This window comes from Leuresthes tenuis, unplaced genomic scaffold (assembly GCF_036924035.1).
Source record: "Leuresthes tenuis unplaced genomic scaffold, fLeuTen1.0.hap1 SCAF_23, whole genome shotgun sequence".
Lineage (NCBI taxonomy): Eukaryota > Metazoa > Chordata > Actinopteri > Atheriniformes > Atherinopsidae > Leuresthes > Leuresthes tenuis.
The window spans coordinates 11,721,665-11,727,715 of NW_027325377.1; the positions used below are offsets into that span (position 1 = coordinate 11,721,665).

The following is a 6,051-nucleotide window of genomic DNA, read 5'->3' on the forward strand; positions in this document are numbered from 1 at the left end:
TGGAGGCTCCGCTGCCGCGTGACGTCCAGAACCTGCCTCCCACCCTCAGTCAGCCTTTTGCCCAATTTCATCACTTTTTAGCTGTGGACAGTCCTTCTTCCAGTGTCCAGTCTGGCCACAGTAAAAACAAATATTCGGATCACAGCTCTGGCGTGGCCCATTTCGACCTCCTCTCCCACACGTCCACGTCTTCGACTTCGGCCTCGTCCTCTGTTTACACCAACTGCGTAATACATGGTCATGGTTGCCAAATGCAGCTCCTTTTCACACTTGTCCCTTTTGGTTGTCTTACGCGTCTCAACTTGGTTCTGAGCATGGCGAGCATATCGGCGAACGTCAGCCAAACGAGGACCCTCACACCATCCCACGTAAATGTTCTTTACTTCAGTGGCGACATCTATATAATATTGTCTGGGTCCCGTTAAAACATGTATTTTTCCCATCTAATTCCTTGTTTGCTTTAAAACAAGTATTCCCCATTTTCTATCCCTTCAGTAGCCAACCAGTTTGTATGGAGTACACTGGAGCAACTTGACTGATCAGTAAAACACTGCTTTTGTTGTCACCGCAAGGCTTCCCCCGTCGGTTGTTTCACTGAGACACTACTGAGTAACTACAACTCAACACAGTTTATACACATAACATTCATATACATACTAACAAACAAACAAACAATAATTTATCGCAATTTTCTCATCTCTGTTTGAACGTACACCCAGGTAAATATTCCTGTAGTCTTCTCATACCGACTATGGACCCATTCATTGTTTAACTTCACTGTTTTGCAAATCCTAATTGAATATTACACATTGACATTGAACTTTACTGGATAAGCAGGTCTTCATTGCATTCAGCAGCCTATATGTGAGCATCTATGTGTAAGCTGTTCTTCTTTGCATTTATCAGCAGCAAGCAATTCTTCACTGCACATGCATATGTAAATAGTAAAACAATTCCAATGTGTTAGCGAAACCTTCTATATCACAGTGGTTTCTAAGATCTATTTTAAGTTCTTTGCCATCAGTGAGATGACATAGTTTACAAAGTGTGTCAAATTATCACTGAAGATCTTTTCAGGAATTTCAAATCTAGAAATGAGTTATTTTACGCGTGATTTTGCTACTGAGAGTGCATCTGCTTGTGCACATGGAAATATTTCAGACCATTTGGTAAAAACCTCTGTTGTCACTGAGCAGAATCGTTTCCCTTAACATTAATTTAGTTCAATGAAATCTACACAATAATGAAATAATGGAATACAAACAAATATGTTGAAAAAGATACACTGGCTTAGGGAATTATCTTCGTTTTGGTCTTAGATTGCCCTGTGGAATGTATTTTGCACATATTTGACCTGCTAGACAAAACTTTATTCATTTATTTATTCTAAAAAAAAAAATTCAATAATTAGTAAAACCATATGCTGTAAAAACCTTGTTCATTATTGCTTCCATCCCTCCTGTTGAGACATGACATGGTCCGTGGCTCAATACTGCAGCATATTTAAACAAATTCTTTGGCAGTATGGTTTTCCTTCCGGTCATTCATACGAGTCTATTGTAGATGGCAATTGAATAACATCTAATAATGCTAAAATATTTGTAGTTTATACATTTAGCTGTGGATGTCAACATACCTGTTTTTCCAATGCTGTGTTAACACATGTACAGTTGAGAAGGCATACTGACTGTCAGTGTAAACGTTAACAACCTTTTTGTTATTTAATTTACAAGCTTCAGTTAAAGCTACCAATTCGACTGCTTGAACAGAGTAATTTTTTGGTAGTGGTTGTTTTAAGAAAACTTCAGTTTCTGTTACTACTGCAAATCCTGTAGCATTTGTGCCATCAGGGTTTTTTGCTTGACCTGTTGAATAAATATAGTTATTTCTGCATTTTCATAACGTATATCAGTTAAGTCTGGCCTGGGTAAAACACTGATGGTTATTTCTGACATGCAATCATGAGGCTTTCCATCTGTGGGGTAGGTAGCAGTGTGGATGGATTAAGTGTAGCACATCTCTCGACAACAAGGTGTGGCTGTGAAAGAAGAACTGTTATGTAGGAGAGATGTCTGGTAAAGATATTTTGTTAAGTAACCATATCACAGCCACTGCATGAGGTACCTTAAGTGTTAATGGGTGAAATAACACCATTATTGTTGATGCCTGCACTGCCAATGGCTTCTGGCCATTGATTCAAAAGTACGATCTCGTCCCTGTTTCCCCCTTTCAGTGGACACTGGCCCCTAATTACCGCAATTCAGCAGGGGGTCTTTCATTAGGAGTACTGGACTCCCCCGTGCACGGTTTCAGCTCCGACCCTGGAAAGCGGAAAAAACGTTGAGATCTGGTTTGAGGACCCAATTGTTGAGAAAAGTCTCTCAATGAGACTCAGAGTTGCTGGAGTCAGTTAATGCAAATGTTTAATCTTGCAGCAAGTTCAAGAAGGTGTGTGTGTATGGGTGTATGTGTGCGAACGTGTGTGAGTTTGTGTGTGTGAGAGTTTAAAGAACCTGTTATCCACAGGCAGGTCTTAACTAGTATGGCACAGGTCCAGCCTGTCTCATCTTTTTTGGAAGGTCCAGCGCTCGGCCCTTCTGTCTGTTTGGACTCTCACATACATTCGGTTAATCATAGAAAAACGAGAACAAAACTTTTTAGCCCCTTAAATTCATAAAACAGACATGGTGCAGTTATTTCCATTCTAGAAAATAAGAGTAATCACCACCATTCCTATAAATTCTGGATATTCTAACAATCTGAATCTTTTTTAAATGTTCGATGAAGCCCTTTGCTGTTCTGTTTAGAGACTCAGCTGATCATAAACCAAGTTTTGCTCTTGAACCAAGCTTCTAAACTCTTCACCTTTTTCATTTCTCAGTTAGTATTCACTTTAAAACTGATTAAAAGAAAAATTAAATGAATGCCTATCAACAAATGTGGGATCTAAACTCTAGTGCTTTCTCTAAAATAATTTCCTTTCTCAATTCAGAAATGTGTGTGTGTAAGTCACAACACCCGTGACACCAAAACGGCTTTCTTTTCTCTCTTTTCTCTACACTCTGCACTGTGAGCACACACACCAAATCAGAAAGGCTTTTTTCTCTCTTCTCTACATTATGGACTGTGGGGACACAAAACCGCTCTCTCTCTTTTTTTTTTTTGATTGTGTGCCAGGGCGTTGTCTCACGTATTAGATTATGCTTAAGATACGAATGGGTTTATCAGTCACATCAGAATCCATACATACTGATCCTCCCGTAATAAAATGGTCGGATCTTATCAAACACACTTTGTTTCTTGTGACAAGTCAGCGAAACAGCGTATACACGTCAAGACACTGAATCAAGTTTGCCACAAGAACTCATAAGTTTGGCAGTATTGCTCTGCCGTCAGCAATCATACACCCATTTTATTTTCATGAGACATGTGCAGGCACCTGTTCATCTACTGTTCTATCACTATGAATTAGTTTATCTATTATCAATAAGGATACTTCTACAACTACTATCAAAGTATGTCCGGACTTCTTATGTTGTCAGTTGCTATATATGAATAAGTGGGTTGCTACTGAAAAGCATTAAGCATGTCACACAGCCCAAACATATAACATTTCAGGACACACCACACAGTTAACAACCACAGTGAAGCGTGTCAAAGCCCAAACATGTAACATTCAACAGGACACTTACACAACACATTCAAATCAAACAGTCAGACAACATACAAGAACATATACCCCAGCCGGCATTGCTCCCTGCCTATTTTCCTACAACTCACTATGTGTGCGCACACCTTTATTCACAAACTCTTCAACTTATACTCTTTTACCGAAGCTGCTACAGCTCGATTGGCCAAATACTCTTAGATCCTATTTCGGTGAATTTGACATCTGCCTTGTATGTAACAGATTAGCGGTTTAGCAGTTTTAATTTAGTTTGAGTGAAGGAATTCATTTTATAGCAAAATCCGAAATCGTGAAGAACTCATGAAAGTAAGCTTATTCTCGGATTCCTGAAACATTAGATTTGCTCTTTCTTTTACTGCAAAGTACAACGTTGAGCAGCACTAATGAGTTGTTTCTATTTTTGGCAGGCTTTACCTTTGCGGATGAAGCCCTTTCTGTCTGTGCAAAAGAAATCTTGTTACTGTGCAGAGTGACTTCTCTGAGTAGAGTCGCCTTACTTGTTGCGACTGTGCCGATGTTCGAAGCTGGAGTGCAAAGTTGTTGCTTGAATGGTGCTCGCTGGAGCGTGTGGTAGTGTAAAGTTATACCATTTAAAAGGGCTGAAGAGTGCTCAGTGCAGCGGGTGGGCGGAGGTGCAAAGTGACACTATGGCCATAAAAAGAACACCGCTACAAGTGCGCATTGTGCCAGGAAGGGCCCTCGGACGTGAACCAGTGGACAGTTATCGCTTCTCGGCCTTTTGGCTAAGATCAAGTGTAGTATCTGTTCTTATCTTCTTAAACCCCAGCTGGTCGAGGCGGATGGCCACCCTTCCTGAGTCTGGTTCTGCCAGAGGTTTCTTCCTGTTAAAAGGGAGTCGTTCCTTTCCACAGTTGCCACAGGCACGCTCAGGACGGGAGATTGGACTGAAGACACGTTTCGGTGCAATCTGTTGGTTTCCTTAGCTAGGATATTAATTTTTTGAATTGGCTCTATATGAATTAATTGGATCATGATTACAATGAATTGAATTCCAATTGGCTTGAATTGGACTATATTACTTAAGTGCCTTGAGATGACAATTGTTGTAAATTGGCGCTATATAAATAAAATTGAATTGAATTGAATTGAATTGAATGTCTGATATGTCCTCTATGCGAGACTACATATTAAATGGATTTGTATCAATAGGAGTTGAAAAAGGAGCTTGCTCCGTTCACTCCAAGCATCGACCCGGTACTGCAGTGCCGCTGGGAACGGTGCGCTCTCCTCTGCTCTTGTGAAAAAGCAAACAGCGGTGCAGGATGGAAGTTTCAGGGAGCCTAAGATGAAACTTTCTTTTAATCTGCTGATAAAAGAGAGTGAATGCGAAGCAGACTTTAACACGGTTCTGGGAGCGAGCCGAGTGCGGGCTAACTGGGAGAATTGCTTGAAAGAAACGCGACACCGAATGAGCAGTCAGATCAAAGCCTCAACACGGTGTTCCCGTGTTGTTTGTGGCTGCCTTGTCTTTTGCACAGAGTAAAAGACAAGGCAGCCATCGAATATGGCCCGATTGTTCCTACTTGGTCAGCCGAGGAGCAAGGGGGGGGAGCAAGCGTCTCAACCAAGCAAAGCTCACCATGGGGAAGGTGGCTATGCCAACTAGCCTGATGCCCTGCTCCCGCAGTGATGGATAATCATACACTGGTTTCTCTTCATAATGTACAAGTCTTTCGCCTTTTACTAAAGACTTCCGTGTAGAGCAGCACTAATGAGTTGTTTCTATTTTTGGCAGGCTTTACCTTTGCGGGTGAAGCCCTTTCTGTCTGTGCAAAAGAAATCTTGTTACTGCGCAGAGTGACTTCTCTGAGTAGAGTCGCCTCACTTGTTGCGACTGTGCCGATGTTGCTTGAATGGTGCTCGCTGGAGCGTGCGGTAGTGTAAAGTTATACCATTTAAAAGGGTTGAAGAGTGCTCAGTGCAGCGGGTGGGCGGAGGTGCAAAGTGACACTATGGCCATAAAACGAACACCGCTACAAGTGCGCATTGTGCCAGGAAGGGCCCTCGGACGTGAACCAGTGGACAGTTATCGCTTCTCGGCATTTTGGCTAAGATCAAGTGTAGTATCTGTACTTATCAGTTTAATATGTTATATGTCTATGCAAGGACTACATATTAAATGGATTTTTATCAACAGGAGTTGAAAAAGGAGCTTGCTCCGTTCACTCCAAGCATCGACCCGGTACTGCAGTGCCGCTGGGAACGGTGCGCTCTCCTCTGCTCTTGTGAAAAAGCAAACAGCGGTGCAGGATGGAAGTTTCTTTAATCTACTGAGAAAAGAGAGTGAATGCGAAGCAGACTTTAACATGGCTCTGGGAGCGAGCCGAGTGTGGGCTAACCAG

General features: G+C 41.7%; 2 non-coding genes and 2 pseudogenes across 2 annotated transcripts; all 4 read left to right on the top strand.

Moving 5' to 3' along the window:
* The first annotated feature begins 4,411 nt into the window (after window positions 1–4,411).
* On the top strand, window positions 4,412–4,501 carry LOC140283480 (U2 spliceosomal RNA; annotated as a pseudogene).
* Window positions 4,502–4,803: 302 nt separating this feature from the next.
* On the top strand, window positions 4,804–4,937 carry LOC140283486 (U2 spliceosomal RNA; annotated as a pseudogene).
* Window positions 4,938–5,348: 411 nt separating this feature from the next.
* Window positions 5,349–5,462, top strand: LOC140283506 (U5 spliceosomal RNA). Its single transcript, XR_011910105.1, has one exon. It is a non-coding gene; the product is annotated as a U5 spliceosomal RNA (small nuclear RNA).
* A 275-nt stretch (window positions 5,463–5,737) lies between these two features.
* Window positions 5,738–5,925, top strand: LOC140283367 (U2 spliceosomal RNA). The gene has a single exon (XR_011910069.1). It is a non-coding gene; the product is annotated as a U2 spliceosomal RNA (small nuclear RNA).
* The last annotated feature ends 126 nt before the right edge of the window (window positions 5,926–6,051 follow it).